The following is a 22,791-nucleotide window of genomic DNA, read 5'->3' as shown; positions in this document are numbered from 1 at the left end:
TCACCGCGCCTTTCCCTTCCTATAAATCAATCAATCAGGCGAGCATTGACGATTCGCTCAATCAGCCCCTTAATGCGATGTGAATAGGTGAGAGGGCGCATGGAAGGAAACGCCAGCTCGTCTGTGTGCTATGATTCCATTTTATTGAAGCAGTAGCTTCACTACGCGGGATAAGGCCAAGGTCACACTCAAACAAATTCAATAATAATTTTTGAAGTTATTTTCACCGGAAAGGACATGCGCAGAATCTGTCACACTTGGTTCTGTAGACACCTGTATCGCGCAGTAAGGAAAGGGATGAAGGTTGGAGAGGAATTGAAAAGAAAGAAAAGACGTAGCGGGGGGTACAAAGTAATTTTTGACCCCCTGGGGATCTTTAACGTTCACTGATATTGCACAGCACGCGTTCACCTCGTTTCGCCTCCATAGAAACGTAGCCGCCGGTCATAACTTCATTTAGGTTAGGTTCAGGAGAAAGTAAAATGCCTTATACTTTTGGAGGCACAGCACGGAATGGTGGACACCTACACCTAACCAGGTTAAGGCCATGTTTTCATATTTTATTTGCTAATTATAGACTGCTTTATAATAAAGGAAATGCGCAGCATGTCAGACTTGAAGGAAGAGAGAAAGGTGCAAGTAAAAGCAGAAAGAGTGAAAGAGGTCCCGTACGGAACGGCTACGGAATAATTTCGGCCGCCTGGGGCCCTTTAACACGCGCTGCCACCGCGCAACACAAGGTTACCTCTCCGTTTAATATATATATAATAATTGATTCACTGGATAGGAAAGTCGCAGTGCATATCACACTTATTCTGTGGACACCTGAACTGAGCTGTAAAGAAATAGAGGAAGTTGGGAGTGGAAGCGGAAAGAAACAGGTGCCGTAGTGGAGGGCTGCGGACTAATTTCGACCATTTGGGGATCTTTAACGTCGTCTCTTGAGGGAAGTATATTCCCTGAACGTGTGGAAGTTTGGGTACTGGGGCTTTTATATAGCAACAAAGACGGTCAGAAACGACATCGGCCAAACTCCATTACGTGGGGTCCAGGTGGGCCGCAAGGTCCATCGTGTTTCTAACAAGCGCGTGGGGATTACAATGCAAGGATGCCTGCGGCTGGCGCGTGCCTTTGTAACCAGACGAATGTTTTACTCGAGTCCATACCTCCACCTGCGGAAGCAAAATTTTGAAGCATTTGAAGTTATCCTCCGCAAAATTATTAAATGAGTTCTCGACCTCGACATCTCCAATCGGCATCTCCTGGAGCTGGGTATGAACACATTTTGGAAACTCCGAGAAGCCGACTTGACTAACCGTTGTAACGTCTCTCGATGACATCGTTGGGTCGCCGCCTCGTTGCCCGACTACATATCCAGCACAGCACGCCCATGAAAGAGCGCGTACGGATTCCATTCTAGTGGTAATTCGCCTTTCACGTGCGCTTTTTTTTTCGCGAACATGACCCGCGAGGACTAAATTGGCAGTCGTTTGCCGCGGGCGGAAGCCCTGGATCGCCTCATGGGTTGAAACCTAACGTATTCTACGTTGCTACCATGGATGCCATGGGGGATGGTATAAATTAGTAGAGTGAGGGAAGAAGGTGGCAGTGAAAATGGAAATGGGGAAGGGGAGCCGTAGCGGAGGGCTACATAGTAATTTCGACCACCTGGGAATCAATACAGTGCGCTGGCATGTTGTTGTTGTTGTGGCTGTAGGAAGAAGGAAAAGAAAATGCACGGGCCTGCTACTGGCTCTGTAGCTGAGCCACCTCCGCTGCCTCGTGCAGACAGAAGAAAAAATAGAGGAGAGAAAAGGAAGAGGGAGAGAAAGACGCACGCCGCAACAACAGCTGCCGTCCACCACCGAAGCGGTGGCGAGTGCAATGACGGCCTACAACAGATAAAAATTCGGACAGGCTAGCCCCCCCCCCGCAAGCGGCGGTGACCTACCTGTCCCAGCCCCATCAGGGACATCATACAGCACTCGGATGCCTCTCCGTTTCGCCTCCATCGAAACGCGGGCGCCGGCGGTCGGGTTGAACCCAAGTACCGCGCACAGTAGTCGGGCATCTTAACCACTGCAAGCATCTCCCTTTAATTTAGATTTTAGGGAAAGGAAGGTACACTACTTTTTTCGACGGACACCACAAAATCGTAGACATCTACAATTAATTAGGTCAAGGTCACCTGAAGGTCAAATATAGTGTCACGCGAGGAACGGCTCTTAGCATAGCGAAGCTTTCGCTGCAATTGTAAATTGGATTATGTGAAAGGAAAAGCGTAGTGTCTGTCTACGTCACTTGAAGGTCAAATTATCAGACACACGAAGCGCGGCGCAACTTAGTGTAATGAAACTTTCGCTTTAAATGGAAAACGCTGACAGATGGTAGATAATACCTCGGCGCGCCCAATATAATGCAGCAGTAACACAGCTCGTCCCCTTTCTTAGCATTGCTTTCTCAACTATGCTGCAACATTCGCTGTCATATCGTCGCCACTGCAAGTCTCATAGTCTAACTCTGCAAGACACTCGGAACCAGGGCAGGTAGCCTTCATCGTAACCCGCGAAAGCAGACGCAGCCTGTTTAGAGACGTGTAGGCTGTGCTATGACGCAGGTTCTGAACCCATCATCTAGTCACATATGCTCATTCGCACGCATTCATAATTTACTGCATATGTAATACCAGCCATGATTTAAAGCCCTCTTTCACCAACCGATGTGAACATGCCCGTATTGCCAAGGAGCAGCATATCGAGTCGTGATGAAATGATACCGATTAGTTCGGTTGGTTGGTTTGTGGGGTTTAACGTCCCAAAGCAACTCAGGCTATGAGAGACGCCGTAGTGGAGGACTCCGGAAATTTCGACCACCTGGGGTTCTTTAGCGTGCACTGACATCGCACAGCACACGGACGCCTTGCTTTTCGCCTCCACCGAAAAGCTGCCGCCGAGGCCGGGATTCGATCCCGCGTCCTTGGGAACAGTAGTCGAGCGTCGTAACCACTGCGCCACCCCGGCGGGATTACCGATTAGTTCGGTTCATATTAATAATTATAATTGGTTCACACGAAAGGAAAGCTGCCGTATCTGTCACAGTTCTTTGGACACCTTTAAATCGTAGTAGTGGTAAAAAAACATTTATTTTAACAGGGGAGTTCGGGGCGCGCAGGCCCCTGGGCCCCCGCACGGCCCCACTACACTCAAACGTTCATGTTCCTACAGTTCATGACGTCGGAAGCTCGGTCTGTGGCGGTCTTTTGCCGGACCGGGTCCTTAGAGCGTAGCAGGGTCTCCCATTCCTCCCAGGTGGTGAAGTGCTCCAGACCCCGCGGGGAAGGATCCGCCGGGCATTGGAATAGAATGTGGGCGAGGGTGGCAGTGGGGTGGTTGCAAAGGGTGCAGGTGGGGTCGGTGAGAGTGGGGTGGTAACGGGACCTAATGTAAGGGGATGGGAGGGTTCGCGTCTGGAGGCGGCGCAATAGTGTTTGGTGGTGATTGCTGAGGGAGGAGTGAGGTGGGGGGTAGATCTGTCTCTCGACCCGGTAGTCCTGAGTCATCTCTTTAAACGTGTGCATGCGCTCCCGGGAGAACTCCGACGTGGGGACCGCCCGTGCCCGGCGTATTAGACCTCGGGCTAAGCTGCTAGCGGCCTCGTTGCCAGGGTTCCCCGAGTGCGCAGGCACCCAGATAAGCTCCACGTGGCGGGGCGGGTTGGCAGTGGGCGAGGTCAGTATGCAAAAAGCAGAAACATGAACTCGCCCACGTGCGAAATTTAGTAGTGCAGTTTTTGAGTCTGTGAGTATATATTTAGCTTCCGTGTGGGCAATTGCAAGGGCACCTTTAAGCTAGCTTTAGGCAAGCTGCATGCACCTATCTGCATGGTTTAGGAGTTGAGTGTTTGATTCGTTATACAAGGCAGGGTTTGACTCCCATTACCGAAGATCGCCCCACTTAGTAGCTCCTGGCAATTTGGGCATCACACGTGTCTCCTTATGGCATAAAACCAAACAACGCTGACACGAGCCTGGCTGCCGCATGGGGGTACAGGTTGCACACATTGACCGGAATTTTGCTCAAGATGCAGGAGGTAGGTTTGCTGCTCTGCTAAAATTATTGCCTGCTTAGGACTAATTCAGTCTCTACATCCGAGAAAGGGGGCAGTCTCAGACCCCTCTTAAACACTGATGGGAGTCACAAACCCCCAGACACCCTTAACTAAAAGCCCCGCATATTACAGTCATTGCCATGGACCTCTGAAGGGAAAGTAGGAAACAGGTGCCATTTCGCAGACCGGCTGTAAGTATAATGCGGCAGATTTAATTAACCCGGTGCCCTTACCACTTGGATTGGAGTTTCGCGTGACGATGATGCAGGCGCTTCGGGAGACGGGCACGGCTCTTCTGTCGTCTTATTAGTCTTGAGGATGCCTTTTGGATTCGGCGATCCACGGCTGGTGCACTTGGCGTCGGTCAAGATGGAGTCGAAAACGGTCGATCCTGCCGACCAAGTGATTCATAAAATTGATAATTTTGCCTGAGCAGCTTAATACCGTTCGCGTGTGAGAATGCGTATGCAATATAATATTATGAGTCATTACAAAGTGGCACTGGGTAGCACAATATTCTGTGGCGGCATCCAAGGCATGATGCCGCCACAGAATGCCGCCACCCAGTCCTAGTTCACGTCACCTATCCAGTACACTCGCCAGAGACACGCTTCTCAGGAGGCCAGTGATGCATGGTTCCCAAGTTTGCAGCAGAGATGACCTAGGAGGGAAGCCTGACTGGGGATCTAAAGGTGCTGGTGGGTTCGAATCCTATCTGGAATATACCGCCCCAGTTGATGCCTCACTGCACAACTATAAGGTGGTAGACAGCGTACAAACATTACGCGTATTCTTTATTCATCACTCATAGTTCTTATAATCATTTCGTCAAATACCACCTGTCAATCGCATGCTCGAGCTTTCCGTGCCATGGTTGACATCGCCGAATTTTGTGCACATGGGCGATGTCATACTGTCACATTAATACGTCTGACCGAGGAACGTTAGCGCTTTCTGCATGCACCATAACGGCGCATTCATGACATAATATCAGAATTCTATTTACCGATGATTCTCAGAACAAATTGTGGCTTACCAAAGAGCATTCATCGCTATGTCTGCTCGACCATCATTGTTCATGTTTTACAAACGGAGGGTGCAGGCTTAACGCCACCGGTGCTAAATACAGCTTCTTATCCAACCCCAAGGCACAAACTGCGTCTATTTAACCAAGAAATAGAAGTTGCGTGCATTCTCGATTTGCCATTGTTGGAATCATCTCGACATTGATGTTGCACACAGCGGCTGTGGTGCCTGACACGGCCTATAGTAACGATAAAGCGAAAGGACCGCACAACGCACGACCTCACAGGTAGAGTAAATAGCCTCTGGTCTTCCTCACTGACCGGTTCACAGCTGTTCGGGGCGCAGCAGCTCCACTAGAAAAATAATTATTTTTGACCAAAAAATTGTTACTCAAGTGGGCCTTTGCCAAACTGCACATGATTTTAGCGAGCCGGATCAGTTCATCTCATGCTACGATGGTGCACTAAACAATTCCGCGTGAGGCAGTGACCATAGTGCGAGTGTTGGACACTCACCAGGCCTTTCCTCGCGGGGTTCAATCCCGCTGGGAGATGCTGGGCATCTGAGTTCGGGAAGTGCCAAGTCTGGGCTCCCTGGTGGCCGCGGTCGCTCGACAGCACTCTCCTGGTAACTACTGACCTCGAGGGGTCTGTGCATGAGGGTCCAAGGAACTTGGCCTGAATACGCGGGGTGCTGGTTAAACGTCGGAGAAGGCGAGCGAACACCTCACAGAGCGCAGTTCTTCTTCTACTTCTTCTGCAATCGTGAAGCGACAGATCATTCCAATCCTTTGAAAATAGCTTTGATATCTTGAAAGTTTCGGAAACCTTCAATATATTTGTCATATGACAGCTGTTTTACCTGATGTAAACAAGCTGATACCTTATCTTACTGCCACTAACTGCAGCCGCTTAGCCCTTAAAGTAGAGAATATAGATAGATATAAAGGTATTATCAAAGACTGTTGCCATAGTGAGCCAGAGCCATGCTTGGCATGCGTGCCGCTTTGTGGGGAAATTTGAGAATGCGCAAACGATCCTGTCGACACACTCAACCTGTACGTATTGTTGGCACCGTGCAATTCATCTGTACTGAAGTCTTGTAAGCCCTTCCTTCGAGAGACTACTGCAACCGTCCAGCTGCCAGGCATATGAGTCTCAGCCCTCTCCTAACTCGGTCAAAGCTTCTGCTGGTGTTTTGTGCTCGGAAAATCGTTCATTCATGTGCTGTACTGCAGTCCCAAATGTCCGGCTCGTATTGTGCACACATCTAAGAGCATTGCAGCCAGCTCCCGATCGAATCTGTCACAAGTACAAGATTTCTGCTTGTTTTGTCCAAGCTTAAGCTTCAGTGACGGAGCACATGGACGAAGTTTCTGTACAGCGCTGGAGTCACTGTGATTGGACTGTGCTGTGTGCAATTGCTGCGGCTAGCAAATCTTCTGTACAGAAGGAACATTCGCTCTACGGACAACATCTAAGCAATTTGCCTGATTGAAGGAGTTCACTGATTGCCTGTCACAGAGGCTCCCCCTATTTTCGCCTCGTCTTTTCAGGAAGGTCGAAGGAAAATCGTCCAATCCCGTTGCTGTCCTTGTTCCTTTTAACCCTGGCGATATTTCCGAAATCCGGCTTCCCATTGAGGGGCCCTCTTATTTGTGTGTCTTCTTCAGGCGCTGTCATGTGGTCATCATCTCTTTCTCATGACCTTTTGTTTCATGAAATGTTTTATGGCCTGTTGCGTCATTACATCTGGACCCTCTGGTTTCGACAGGCCTTTTTTGGTATTTATGTGTGCTAATTGCTGTCAAGGTGATTCCGGCCCCAAACTCTCATCCGAAAATAGCAGAATTTATTTGGGGAATTCAGGCCACTTCTACTTAGATCCTCCCAGGCGCTCATGTCGGTCATTCGAATTTCCCTCTGAAGCAGTACGGCTACTGTGTACTATATTTGTGTGGTATTGCCACCAGTTGTTGTTGGTGTAAGGTTGGTTAGATCTGAATTGCATTAGACCACTGTGATTCATGCGATACAGTTATGTGCTAGCATTAGGTTTATAGCACACAGAAGACCAACACAACCACAATTGCGAAAATAAAGGGAAAATGCACTTGGACACTGCCTATTTTTTTCTCCTAAACAGGATAAATGGAGCGATGAAACTATTTGGCCGATGTAGGGGTATTGGTCCTCCCTCCACACTCCTGTTCTCCCACACCCCTCGATGGAGGGATTGACGGGGAAACCATTATAGCTCCCTGTATTCGTAAGAAGCGCAGGTCGCCTAAAAGAAAGGAATCTCGCGAGGCGGCGTATCTCTTTTTTACAGCTCAATAAGCTCTCCCCAACCGATAACGAAATAGGCGGGGGTTCCATTTTCCCTTTCTGATTCTGTAGGTTCGTGCGTATGGCATCAGGTTCAATTATCTGCGGTTTCATATATGTAGGAAATTAAAATCATTAAAGGGGGGGGGGGGCGTCCAAGCTTCACCTTATTCGACTAGCTGATAACGTCATCAATGCCTTATCACTATCTTATCGGTGATTATCTATTTAATTTGATGTCATATGATTAGCGCCGATGTTTTACCTAAATTCCCAGTGATTTATCAGTCCAACCTATCTTGTCATTCTCATATGCAAAGTATCACTCTCTTATTAGCAACTATCTGTCTATCTAATCTGATGATGGGATACAATTTCAGTTAATGTTAACCTAAATTTTCATTGGGTTGCGTCATCATTATTATTAATCATGATTATCATGATTCTAACCAGTAATCGCGAGTAAGGTTGCTGTGACTTATCTCACAATTATTAATGATATACTACTAAATTGTGATCATCGCTAGTTATCGTCCTTATCTCCTGCAGAGATCTCGTGGCCACCCGCACATGCCACGCTATCCATGAGCCAAGAAAAGCTTTCGCATTAATATAAACAATTTCATTAGCGTCACAGTAAGATTTTCATTGTGAGAGTTGAATCCCCTTCGGCAGAACCAATAAAGTGCATTATACATACATGTGCACAATTTCTTATACGTGGTTTACTTCAACATTTCGAGTCAGAAAGCACCGGTTCTCCCTACGGTGAACTTTGAACAAGGAATACATGGTGTAGATCAACAAATTTTCAAGATTTCACAAAATAATTGTTACCTGCTATCCTGCTGCTACCCATGCTCGCATTTTCTTAATTGGACTGGTAACTAACAGTGTGTTGCCACTTTTGTCTATGTACTTAGCGAAAGTTCTAAATTTCGCTCGTTTCTTATTTTAAGGTTCATGTCACGGTCACCCAATATATTAGTTTTTTTAGTTTGGCAGACAATACTGGACCTTATTATTCTATTTCCGAAATTTGTGTACCCTAGAAGCATTCCTTAGTTCGAAATAAGTGGTCGAAGTTGGCACCGCGAAGCCCCTCCCACCGACAGCGATCGTCATGCGAAATACTTGGTGACGTCAAAGCGCGACACCGACCACCACGTCGTCTGCTGCTGTGTCGGCGCTGATAAGCTACCGATACACTGGACTGTGTTCGCGTTTGTCTTCCTAAAAGACCGGCATGACTCCCAGTAAGTGTACTCAGAGCGTTTCTGAAAACAGAGTACTGACTGTAGCAAAAGCGCGATTTAGTTCTTGGCCAGGCATCCAGCTTCGGCACGACCGCCGCTACCGCCGCCATCATCCGATAGACAGCCACAACGCCATCGTCCTTCGCGCTCGCGGGCGAAGCCGTTGCTGTCATCTTGCGGCATCCGGTGCTGTACGCCTCATGAGCTTATCGTTTACTTTCATGATGCGGCTGGGGCCAGCCTTGGGCCTGAAAACGACCAGCGTAAACGATGCTGCTAAGACGGGACGGCCGGAGTGCTGCGCTCTCGGGCGGTATATCAAAGATTGTACAAATGCGCCGTCGGATGGCACTACATACATTTCGCATTTTATGTGTAGCTTTTGAGGCGTGTTTCAGTGTACAATGTGTAGGTGAGTTCATGCGTATTTCGTACCCGGGCGCCGACGTGCACCTGGATCCCGCCCGCAGATGCTGCTATTCAAAACTTAAAAGCTCTAACAGTGATCGAAGAAAAGCTTAGTTTGCGGTATCCTCGTTAAGCGGCATGACTTCTGTTTTACCGGCATTACCGCGGCTTCGCGCAACCGCGGTTGACGCAGCTCATGCACAGAACATGCAGCAGACGACGCGGTGTCAGCCTATGTCGTCACAGGCTGCGCCGGTTGCCAAATCAGCAAGTTGTTGACCAGTAAACAAAAATACTAGTTTTAAAAACATCTGCAGCTCCGATTCAGCCTTTGACACCATTGGTGATATGCCGATTGGGCTCTCGAGAAGAAGTGGTACCAAGCGCATGTGTTAAGTGTTCCAGGCCAGCCGATGAGGTGGCATTCGCCACATTTTATGCGCGTGTCCAAGATGAAGACTCTAAGGCGCAGAGAATTGCAAAAGGTTGTGCTTACAACTACAAGGGTGGACGACCTGAACTTGTGGCTAATGGACAACGTTAAGAGCTGGACCTTGCTCCGGTTTCTGAAAGACTTCAATGACAACCCCATCATATGATAGATTACAATTATTCGATTTAGAAAAAGCAAGGTATGAGATTCCATCAAAGCGAGAAGAAGGAAACATTTCCCTGAGATTTCGTGTTCGGCTCTCGTGCTATTTTAAAAATAGAAACACGGGGTTTGTGATGTATAATGACCTCTGGTATTGTAAGCATATTCTTGTTAAAATCGGCACTGCAGTTGTTTTAAGCTTGCCTAAAAGCGACCCATGCGGTAGTCAATATTTGACAAGGCCAATGATAACTTTTGCTTTGGGCTGAACAAGTTGTTCGACCATTAGTCTGGCACCATAATGTTCTGACAATATAGGTGGATAATAGGCGAAAAAGTTGAAAAGTTGCTGACATCACATGCACTGTAAACGTTACAGTGTGGCAAATAAATAGAATGCGCAGCCGACAGGATTCGAACCTGTGCGGGGAGACCCCAATGGATTTCGAGTCCATCGCCTTAACCACTCGGCCACGACTGCCAGTTGGCTGCTCAGTTTCGAGGAAAGCTTGGCATAAATACACTACAAGCAATTTCAGCTTGTTCGTTCTTCGCCATGCACCATAGCGTTCTAAATATTTCATTCATCTCAGGGCGCCTTTAATTCGACTCATTCTTAGGGTGCCTGTATAATTCCGCCTCTTTAACTCATTTTCCAGTTCGTGCCGCAATCTTTCTGCCTTTGAGGTTACACTGCAATAGCTAGCCAATGTTTTTCGCCTGACTGGCTGAGAGTAATGGCGCAGGCCTTAGTGGCCCATGCCACTAGGCTATCTTGCTGACCCTCATTAAAGTTTTTAATGCTAACTCATTTAGGTTAATGTCATTCAAAAATTATCCGGTTTCTCCGCAACAAGGTTTTCTGAATATGGTGATGTGAAGGTCACGAGACCTCGAATGAGACAACCAGAGGGCGCCGCCTAATTGGAAAGCGCCGAATGCGCCTTAATTCGTGTCAATGGATTATCGGCATAAATTATGGCGGATTAAAGTGGTTAACTGGTCTGATTAGTAAAATCATATGATAATCCAATGGGAGGTAGTAGAAACGTAGTGACTCATGTATACCACATATATATGGTACTGAACCCAACGGAAAACAGCGGGAATTTTCCATTTCATAGTAATCTTGTGGGGGAGCAAAGGAACGGTTTCTTACTGCGTTACCCTCGAGTGCCCACCGCGAGCGTCGGGTCTGATGAGCACGGATATGGGCCACACGCACGTCTACCACCGGCTGACTTCACAGGCTTAATACTGCCCGCTATGCCACCTCGACGACCATTTCCCACAGCATGTCAGAGGAGCCTGTCCGCGAGTGCGAGAGCATGAAAGTGCTCTAAAGTGAGGTGGCCAAAACACTGTCTCGTGTACATAGCACGCCTTTCATCTGGAGAATACAGGTAATGTGAACCCCTTAAACCTCTTTGATACTTGTGTTACAGAAACTGGTAAAGTGAGGCTGCTCCTCTAATCGGTCTCCACCAATCTGAAAGCTACCATGTAAATTATGTAAATATTGTTTTTTTCTTTTTGCTATACCTCAAATCATTTTCCGGCCGCCAGGTCCTCGTTCCAGCCCCGACAAAGCAACCGGGGCTTCAACACGTGACCTCAGTCATGACAGTCATCAGTCTGCCGCGGCTCACATAAAGAAAAGCCTTCGAACCCGGAATACCTTGTAAACACGAAAAGACAGAACGGTAAATAGAAAGGTATAATCTAGTCTCATGACATAAATTACCAACACAATGCTTAGAAGAGAACCGACAATCAAAATGCTGTCGCAATTCCTCTGACAAGAATGCAGCCAGACCTTCACCTGCATCAGGTTTTGCGATGGTATCATCTTCATTAAGCTAGAGCAGTGCAAAACGATTCGATGTTACGGATGACCTTACATAGGCTACGGATGACCTTACAGAGAGTTTATACTTCCGCACTTCAGCCTTCATCCGCCTTCAGGGGCTCTTTAGCGTTTAGAGAAATTTCAGTAGGTCCCGACGTTTTACCCATTGAACCTCCATTCAGATGCCGCTCCACAGATTGCAGCCCATAGTCGTCATTCACCCAATGAACAGCTATCATCTTTCTTTGGGAGATTTTATTCATCTGTCCTCAGTGCACGAGATCGTACTAGAGCTTCCACTCCGCTCTGAAGCCGCTGTGCTTAACTGTCCGTCCGGTGCTCCTTCCGAGGATACGTACCTCTGACAGGAGGTACGGCTAGGCCCTGATAGCTCGACGGGTTGTACGACGTCACGGAACCACATGCCATGTCCTAATACAGAGGAGCCGCTCTCGGGCTACTTATTTAATCGAATGGACCGTGATCATAATAACACAGTCATACCCGCTACTATCAGCAATGCAAGAACACTCGTGCAATAAGCTTCAACTGGGGCTTTTCGTGTCGCTCCTGCCGACCTGGACAACATATATCACACGATATGTCACTCGAGGTAACATTGATCAAATCAAGCAAATCCATGGTAATCACGCTAGCCCGTGATTATTCACGATTTGTGCTAGCGAAACTGCCTTGTACAAATGAAAGTGCCACAGAACAAGGCATTTTCTTTTTTTACACAGGCTGGAGTCGAACCCAAGCACCAAGTAAGAAAAGCTCGTACCCATGTTTCATCGCTGGATACCCAGTAGCGACTCTGGGCATCGAACCCCACACCTCCGACACGCGAGGATTCTCAGACTATTGGGCAACCACTGCGATGGACTCTCACAGTTGATATATCCGCGAAATGCAAATGCGTAGTCTTGCGTTTACAGATGCATGTCATCATCAAATAACCCTCGTTGAGCAAGACAGCATAAAAGCATCGACATAGCACGAACCAACCGATTTCCATCCCTGCGTCGCATCGTTCGTAACATGATGCCCGGCTTTCTATCTCGGCAGTACCCTGCCGTGTGTGACTATTAGTCACAATGATTATGGTGGCCATCATCAGAGTTATGCATCATATGAGGATATTTTACTTGCCCGATTGCTAATGTCTTACAAAAAATTAGGTTAGTCATCCCCTCAATATATTTAAACCCGATATAATTATCTGATACACTTGCGCACCGACAGCTTTGCCTTTATATACTCTGATCGCTTATTCTTTCTCAAGGCGCTGCGTAACATACTAATGAATACAACATATCGGTGTGTACGAAGTGGACTCGTCATCGAAGTAGCAGTCAGACCGGCATGTCGATTATTTTGTAAATGAATGCAAGAGGAAAGTGTATGACAGTCGCACCTTACCTGTCCTGGCCTATGTGGCTGAAGTATGGAGGTTAACGAAGAGGTTCTAAATAAGTAGAGGACAACGCAGAGGACTATAAAACGGAAAATGGTAGGTAACGCTAAGAGATAGGAAGCGTGCAGAGTTGGTAATAAATAATTCGTTTCTGGCATTCTAGTCGAAATTAAGAAGAAATGGGCATGGACAGGGCATGTAGTTCGAAGAAAGGATAACCGATGGTCTCTAAGGTTAACCGATTGATTCCAAGGGAAGGTAAGCGTAGCAGGGTCGGCAGAAAATTAAGTGGGTGGATGAGATTAAGAAATTTGCAGGGATCAAGTGGATGCAGCTAGCACAGGACTGGGTTAATTAGAGGAGTATGGGAGAGGCCTTCGCCCTGCAATGCGTATAGTCCGGCTGCTGATGACGATGAAATACAGGAGGTGGAATTTCCCGAAGGTGAATGAACAAAGCAGAAGCAGAGAAGATCAAGTTCGCCCAGAAGTCGACTGTATTTTCGCGTCGCGAATGATCTCTAGTTTCTTGTGTATTTTTTTTTTATATACAGGAACTGTTTTAGCTTCACCTTGATCAAAAGCCTACTAAGAAACGCGGTTTTGCAGTCAGAAGGTCTGCCACTGCCAGGGGTCGGTGTCCAAAGTTCGACCAGGAATCACGGAGCATTGGCGAAGCCAGATTCCGAATCGATGCGACTCACGTTGGTGGCCACAGCAGATTGCACTACTAGGCTCACATTTTTTGCCTCTATATTGGCAGTTGAACCGATATTTCGTTCACCTCGAACAACATCTGGGCGATGTCCATATGTCTGCTTCGCAGTCGGAGTATCGCCTCCCAAGACCATTGAGACATTGCTATTGTTCACGGCTTGCACGTTCAACCCTGGATCAATTCTGGCGGCCGAGCCTACAGGCTCCTTGGCGATGGCCGAGGGAACGTCGACTGCACCTCCAACATCGGCAGCGCGCTTCTCCGCCATCTTGACCCCGGAGTCGATGTAGATGCGCAGCTTCTGAACGCCCTGGTCGCTCTCGCCGCAGTTGGCGAAGGAGTACCCCAGCACGCACGCGCATCCAACGACGGTGAGGCCGAGCACGGAGACAATAGAGTACAGTTCCTTGCGGCTTACCAGGACAACGGGCAGCTTGACCAGTGTCTGAAGCTCGGCATCCATGCTACCTCCTTATGATAGCGGAACTAGAAGAACTGCCCTCTTGGAAGGTGCTCGAAGCGTGGACTCGCAGGGCCAGGGACGAAAGAGGGCTGCGGGAAGTGTAGCGGGCGCTATCACCGAGACAGAGATTGCCGCCACCGCCGGCTAGGCTTAGATGATGCAGCTGAGTTATGCCGCGAGTGCGCGTGCAGCTTTGCCGTCATTAGTCCGCGCAAACTTCGTCGTTTCGATTTCAGCTGATGAAAAAGGAGCTTAGATGGCATCTCGCCCTTTTGAGGACTTAATTATTTACATGGTATGCAAATACGCTGGTGAAGCTATCAGCAAACGATTACGGGATGAACGTGTCTCGGATAAAATTTAGCACTGCCTAGCGACCTGTGGAACTGATATTTGCCGAAGGAGCCTGCGCATCTTTTCCTACTTTCAATAATTTCTAGCGCTCAGCTTGCATGGCTTTGTTCAAGCAATTTTTAAGCACATGCACATCCAGTAAACATTTACTGTGCAGGTCGTTTCAACCTAGACTTAAACAATCAGTGCGCGCAAACGACGATTTTTGTACGTTACGTACTTATGTCATATTCATAAGTTAAAGATGAGTATTGGTTACGAATACAATACGCAAAAAGAAAACCTAATTAGAGAACCGAAAAGAGTAATCATTGATTGAAAGCAATGAGAAGGCATTGGATATTGCATAAGATAAAATTTGGCGACATTCGTGAAATATTAAATCGAAACTCTGACGCCTACTACTTAAGTGGAAGTCCTAAGCAATTCTGCAGAAAAAAACACATGCGCTCAGTTCTGAATTTACTTTATAATTTTAAAGCCTATAATGCAACACATTTTATTGCGTCATATTTATGAAATCTCAATGATTGTTGTGGGCAGATTTTAATAAAAATTGTTATTCCAATTCAATTTTGTTTTAGAATTTTGGCTGACTTTGATGCGCTTTTGAGAAATAACCTCGAGATCTAGTGCTACAAAATTTGTCTTGAATAGAGAAATAAGCAACGTACACAAAAAAATGTTTCAATCGCAACATCTCATTGCATTGTGCCAGAATGTAGAGCTCAAATTGACTTTCTTTAAACGCGTCGCTCTTCAGGAAGCGGTAGCTATTTTTCCTAGCAAATCTGCGACAACAAAAAACCGTCCTTTATATCTTTTCTGAAGGCAAAAGCTGAATAAATTTATCGAAACAAAATGATGCCCGCCAAATATCAGTGCGCAAGCCACGATTTTCCAAAATAATAATAATTGGTTCACAAGAAGGGAAAGGCGCAGTATCTGTCACACTTGTTTCTATGGACTCCTCAACCAAGTCATAAGGAAAGGAAGGAAGGTGGGAGTGAAAGCGGAAATAGAGAAAGGGGAGCCGTAATAGAGGGCTACGGAGCAACTTCGACCACCTGAGGATATTTCGACCACCTGTGCATCCTCAGAAAAAGTATTCGGTCTATTAACGCGGTAGCGTTAAGGAGCTCGTGTCGCAGAAAAGCCGGTGTCGTCGGCGGCGTTGGCCGTGAGCGATAAATCCCGGCATGCACTTCTTAAATAAAAAGCAACTTCCAAGATGGGCTGGGTGGGAATCGAACCAGGGTCTCTGGAGTGTGAGACGGAGACCACTCATCCACGAGTTCTTTTTTTTTTCTTTATTGCATGGAAAAACTTCCGTAAAAAGGAACAACTCCACTTACTTAAACATGTCCATGTCTAAAGTTACCGGGCTGCTTAATACGAGCCCGTCATATCCCCAGCCCGACAATGCACAATCATCAGAACATCAAAAGTCTGGGAGACATACACATGCGTCTAGATACGGCATCCAGTTTGGAGGTTCTTCACGTGCAGCATATACACTTCTCACCAAAGCACACTGCTCCCGAAACACGGATGTGGACGATCTTGGTGGCTCTGCATGCCTGTCGATCATGCGGCTTTTCCAAAGGCTGAACAGTCCCTTCAACACAAATAGATCGTAAGGCACGACAGAGTTTTTGTCAGGAGGCAAAAATCTAATTGTATAAGGCGTAATTTCAATGTCCTTTTTAAGAGTTCTTTGTAGTATGTCCCAAAAGAACATAGCATCACGGCACAGAATAAAGCAATGATCAATTGTCTCAGGCACGTTACAGAGACGACAATTTACCGACCAGGGCACAAACATCTCCTTATTGTGAAGAAATGTCTTGACAGGCAACGTCGTTGTATGTAATTTGAAAAAGAACGTTTTTGCAGCTGCCTGAATGCACATTTGTCTAACACGCTTTAGAACAGTGGTGTCCAAAAACCCCAGATAAGGCTGCCGATACAACGGTGTAGGGAACAAAGACTCAGTGAGAGCCTGGGTCATCTGCTTTCTCGAGAGGCTATACAGGTAATCTACAGAGAAACGCACAGTGAGAAAATTGAAAGTGTCAGCAACCTCCTTAAGGAATCCCCATAAACGCCCCTCACGAGCCTGCCCAGTTGGTGCGAATAAGTAAGGCAAGTGTGGACTAAGACGCCTAATGAGCACAGTTACAAGAAACGGATGGTTTGCCGATTTGAAAAAGAAAAAACGGGAAACAAGTTGATGCACAAACAAGTGAACAAGGCCCACTCCACCAGACTCTAAGGGAAGAAACAAGTTGTCACTCTCTCTCTCTCTCTACGGAAATAAAGTTTTCACCACCACCACCACCACGCCGCATGGGCTCCCATTGAGAGCGCCACGCAAATGTTGCAAATATTCTGTGTATAACTTGTACTTTCCTCCTCGCACAATGCAGGACTTGAAGGAAATACGCAAGCTTTGCAAACAAAAATATGTTACAGACCTGTGCCCTAGCAAACACTGAGAGTTCCCTACCCATCCAAGCCTGCGTTTGTCGCCGCATAGGTACGATTTGTGAATCTCAGTAGGCTGCGCTGTTACGAACTTGGTGCAGCGGAACCCCTAGGCACTGAAGAGGACTACAGTCCCAGCATATGCCTCCAAACTTGCTTGGTCTAGTGCCCCAGTGTCCCAACCAAAAGCCTTTGGATTTATCTAAATTAAGGGCCGCGCCTGATACATCGCAGAACTGTTCAGTCAAGTGTAAAGCCTCAAGTACACTCTTTTTGTCAGAACAAAAGAGTGCGATATCGTCCGCGTAAGCTAAAATCTTAACTTCACATTGAGCCAGAGAGAAACCACGGATGGCTGCACTGTTAATTATACTGAGACAGAGGGGTTCCAGATATAAGCCAAACAACAGTGGAGACAGTGGACATCCTTGACGAACAGATGATTCCAGTGGTATTGGTTTCGTTAGCTCCTGATTAGCAATTAGTCTTGTATACGAGTTCATATAGCACAGCCTTATGCCTTTGAGCAAAACGTCACCAATGTTTGCATTCTCCAAGACCGCGAACAAGAAATTGTGCTGAACTTTATCAAACGCCTTCGCCAGGTCAATTTGAATCAGAGCTACTTGGCCTGTCTCATCTGATACTGTCTCGATTACTGAACGTGCAATATGGATGTGTGTTTGAATACTGCGCCCTCTGATACCACACACCTGATGCGAACCTATCAAGTCCATGATAACCAGCTGCAAACGAGAACAAAGGACCTTGGCAAAAATTTTGTAATCAACATTACAGAGAGAAATTGGACGATATCCTTCAACAGTTTTCAACCGATTAGTATCTTTGCTTTTGGGAATTAATATTGTGTGGCCTGAATAGAAAGTGGGAGGCAGGAAACCCACATCATAAGATGCTTGGAATACTTCCATCAAAACAGGCGTTAGGCAAGGCGAAAATGTTTTATAAAATTCGCTAGTAATACCATCTGGGCCAGGAGATTTCTGGTTCTGAAGGTCTGAAATGGCTGATTTAATTTCTTCCAAAGTGATGGGTCCCTCTACTACAGCACACTTCTCATCGTCTAGTCGAGGAAAGTTCTCAAGTAAGGAATTATAATCGAAACCCTGATTTGGATCTTTACAACTGCCGAACAGCTTTCGATAATAATCATAGAAAGCAGCAAGAATACTAGGAGCATCACTATATGTGCAATCACCATACTGAATTTCCAATATTTCCTTCGTAAGAGCATTCTCTCTTTCATCACTGAGGGCCCGACGTGAAGGTTGCTCGTCAAGAAACCTTCGAGTCGTAGATCTTATTAGGGCCCCCTTGTATCTTTCCGTCGCAAATTGTTGAAGCTCTGCCTTTACGTTATTAATTTCTTCAACATAGGCACCCGGGCTAACCCTCTCTAGCTAATGTAGCTCAGTTAGAGTGCGCCCAAGCTCACGAAGGTGGTATCTCTTTAGTAACGCGATTCTTGCAGAGGCTTCAATTGCTAAGTTTTTGGTTTCCTGTTTAAACAAGTCCCATTTTTGAAAAATTGACAGATCATGGCGTGACCATATGTCTTTCAAACAAGTAGGTACAGCACGCTTAAAGATTCATTTTCCACAGTTCCCACCAAGGTTGAAGTATCTGCCGACTGTACCTCCCTACCTGAAGAGACACCATACAATGGTCACTGAAGAAGATGGGCCGCACCCAGTAACCAAACACATTTGCTAACGTGTCTGCAGAAACATAAATTCTGTCAAGGCGGGCATTAGAGGAGAACTGAAAATGAGTGAAATGAATACTGTCGCCTTTTTCCTGCCCCACATCCACAAGGTTATATTCACAAGCCAAATCGTTAAGTAATGCAGCACTAGGATCATATCTCTTACATAATGCTGATCGGTCCTCATCCCTACAAACACAATTAAAATCTCCCAACAACATAACTTTGCGATCTGTGCACAAATGATTAACTAATGAAAGAAAAAATGCCTTCTGTCTCGCTGTTTTACAGGGGCGTAAACACAAATAATTCGCCACTGCACACCTGAGATTGTGAGGTCACAGCATATAAGTCGTCCCTCGTCATCTATGCAATAAGACATGGCTGTCATCTCTAGTGTTTTGGCCAGGAATAGCATACACGCCACGAGTTCGATGCTTGAAAGCGGTACAAAAGCGCTTCTAGTGAATGCGGTGTTGCCTTAGAAACGTGCCGTAGAACGTTATACTGCGGTGTATATCGGTAATTATGAGCATGTTACTAACAGAAGTCGCAGTTACACGAGTAGCGAAGTACGTTTCCGCTACATTTCTTCTGCGCTCTGTGCACATGCAGAGCCATCTTGCGGCAAACACAGAAGAACCCCTCCTCGCAATGTGCGGCGCTGCCCCGACACGTGGCGCGCCACTCGCCCCTGACGTTTCGCCGTGCACCCTCACGGATCGTAGAATCAAGCGTCTTTCCTTTCTTTAGATCACTATCTTCGCTCACCCGCTTCTCCCCTTCGGGCCGCGCGGGTACCGGTGCGAGGATGCCCCAATACCCTTGCGTTTAATAAGTTTTCTCGACGAGGTGCAATAACGCTATCGCGTTCCACTCTTGAAGGCGAAGCTTAAGCGTCCTCCAAATTTTTTTCGGGAAGAAATACGTTGGAAGATAACTGCGGTTTCTCAAAGCCTCATGGTGTTCGCTTTGTCGTGCTAGCACGCGCGGTTGGTGACTGCTTTTAAAATTCCATCGCGCCTCAAACGCCTCGTGGTTAAAGGTGATCGGGCACGGACGCTGTGAGAAGCGCGGATAACACTCCGACCAACAAAGACAACAAGGTGAAAACAATTACTCTCACTAAACAATGCAGACTAAGCTGATATCACTATCACTTGTTAATAATAATAATGGTAATAAAAATAATAAATTTGTTCACAGGAAGGGAAAGGCGCAGTATCTGTCACACTTGTTTCTGTGGACACCTGAACCACGCTGTAAGGGAAGGGGGGAAGGGGGGAGTGAAAGTGGAATGAGAGAAAGAGGAGTCGTAGTGGAGGGCTACGGAGTAATTTCGAACACACGGGGATCTTTAACGTGCGCTGACATCGCACAGAAGCAGTTGGCCCTACGAGGCTAGGACGATGGGTCGGCGCCGCTTGCGGCGGGGGCTGGCCAGCCACTGAATTTTGTCTGTTGTGGGCCGTCATTGCGCCCGCCACTGTGGTGGACGACGGCTGGAAAAAAACTGATTGATTTATACTAAGGGAAAGGCGCAGTAAATGTCTCGTTTTCTTTGGGCCCCGATTTATTTTTTTTAACTGATTTATTTATAGGAAGGGAAAGGTGCGGTAACTGTCTCACTTGTTTTTTGTGGACACCGGAACCGCGCCGTAAGGGAAGGGAGGAGGGAGCCGTAGCGGAGGGCTACGGAGTAATTTCGACCACCTGGGGATCTTTAACGTGCGCTGACATCGCACAGCACACGGACGCCTCTTCGTTTCGCCTCCATCGAAACGCAGCCGCCGAGGTTGGGTTCGAACCCGGGTACTCCGGCACAGTGGTCGGGCGTCTTACCACTGCACCACCCCGGCGGGGCTACGGCAGGAAGCAGCTGCTTCTGGGCAGAGGTTGTACTTGCCGTTAGGTGCACGTGTTAATTACTAGGTGTGGTGCCTCGATACCAGCGCCGCCGCGCGCTACATCGGGGCACCCCACCAGGCGTGCAGTAACGGTTATCAGTGCAAAAATCTAGTATCTGGTAAATCTGGTAAAGTGCTAGTATCTAAAATAGGAGAAAAAAATGAGCATGATAGCAACTGCTACCACCCCGTTTCAAAGGGGCGCTCCTATGTTCTATCCATCGATCCATCCATCCAGTGCGCTCACAATTCGATGTTGATTTTATTTAAAGTGTTCATTTTAGCGCTTGGGGAAAATATTTTCAGAACGGGGACCTTGAAATCCGATAAAAAAAAAAAGGTCGCAAGCTGTGTGCGGGTGCTCCACTTCATCGAATAGAGGGTGGCGGATAGTTTTCAGTCGGGCTTAGGGTAACGGCGAGAACGCGACGCAAGAGGACGACGCGTATGTCAGTGGTATGTCATGGCCGCGCGCACATTCAAAATATGAACACGTTACAGACAGTGCCCGATTCGATGGCGAATCAGACATTTTGACGCCGACGGTGTGCCACGAGAACATCGCAAACAGATGCAGATCAACTGCACCCCATGCAGGGAGCAGGCAACCGATCCACCACAAACTCGACGCGCTGAGCGATCCAATGCCCTTCATCGACGCTTTCTCAATGACGAAGACGAGCTCTACGCACGTTGACGCCGCTGAATATAACACCTTATCCTGTGGGCGTCAACCAGCTTTTACTCTGGCTGTAGTCGTCGCGCAGACTCACGCATCAATCCAAACATCAATAAGCAAGTTGAGGAAAGCTGTCGCGTTGGCCATAACACCATCCTTTCACACAGACACCAAATATATTCTCAACGACTTCATGTCCGCAATACGTGTACCTCGAGATGTCGGTCATCACCCCTCGCGCAACGAATTCATACACCCAACCTTAACCCGTGTAACTACCACATTATCCACATGCCGATCGCATGCCCCCCGCCGGGAAATGAGGACGCAGCAACTCGAGGTTTCACAAGCCGGCCCTCAGTCTACGCAGACTTGTCCCCTAGCGACACTCATTTAATTACCAGTTAGGGAATTGCATGGTCGCACACTATGCGATCGCTACACAATTATACCTCGGCACGCAAATCCCTGACGAAACGTCAAGAGGTGACCTAGCTCGTAGTTGGTCCAAACTAAAATACAAGCCAACACCATATACAGTCGCCCCTCTACCCTGAGGTATTGTAAGTTATACTCCCACAGAGGAAGCCTAAATTACCTATAGGACTTGTCCTAAGCACATGTCACATTATTAGTCAGTAAGCAGTCAACCGCGTGCTGTTCAGTAAAGATTGCGTAAAACACCCAACAACCACAGCGATATATATTCTTACGCAGTTCCCATCGAACTTTTGTGTGTGTGTGGAGGGCGGCGCTTGAACAAAAATTCATTTTTGTATTTTTTTTTTTTGCTTATGTACATCGCATGTACTGGCTCACCTCTCGCATTTTTGTGCAGAATGATTTTGATTTGATTTTGGGGCTTAACGTCCCAAAGCTTGTGCAGAATGAAACCTGCAAGTTTCGCTCAAAGTGGTACTGGCGTGAGCCTCTTTTTGTCGTTAAAATTGGCGCTCTGTGAAAACCAAAATGACGCCTAGCATTTCTAATCTATGCCTGTTTTTGTGTTTTGTGGGTGCCATCAACGTAAAGTTGTCCACTGCTACACCGCTGCAGTATCATTTTTATGGGAACGTCGAGGTTCTAAGTTACAAGTTCTGACGTCCGTGCATGCTCTATATTTAGCATATTACAGTTCCTTGTTTCGCTCATCCAATGTAATGCAGTTGTTTCTCCTTACATAATTTATAAACATCTGCTTAAGTAAAAAAAACGGATAGTATGTACCTAAAACGTCGCGATAGGAAATAGCGAATTAAGGAACAAGTTTCGCTAACTTCAATGAAGAAACTTTTCAGTTCCAAGACAACTGGTCCAGACAAAATGTGTAGCACATCAACATCGGCAGTCTGGAATTTGTTGAGGCGCGCAGCATCGCCTGAAGCGTGTCCGGCAAGAGAGAGAGAGAGACCGACATGGACATCGGGGCAGGCCGGGGCTCAGCCAGGGGGAGGGTCTCACAATGCACACCTT

The 22,791-nt window shown here is 47.1% G+C and overlaps 1 non-coding gene across 1 annotated transcript; it reads right to left on the bottom strand.

Moving 5' to 3' along the window:
* Positions 1-10,118: 10,118 nt before the first annotated feature.
* On the bottom strand, positions 10,119-10,200 carry TRNAS-CGA (transfer RNA serine (anticodon CGA)). Its single transcript has one exon. It is a non-coding gene; the product is annotated as a tRNA-Ser (tRNA).
* Between the last annotated feature and the right edge of the window lie 12,591 nt (positions 10,201-22,791).

Source organism: Amblyomma maculatum, chromosome 8 (assembly GCF_055883805.1).
Source record: "Amblyomma maculatum isolate TAMU_Amacu chromosome 8, ASM5588380v1, whole genome shotgun sequence".
Lineage (NCBI taxonomy): Eukaryota > Metazoa > Arthropoda > Arachnida > Ixodida > Ixodidae > Amblyomma > Amblyomma maculatum.
The sequence above is the reverse complement of the archived record's forward strand: the minus strand, read 5'-3'. Positions and strand labels throughout refer to the sequence as shown.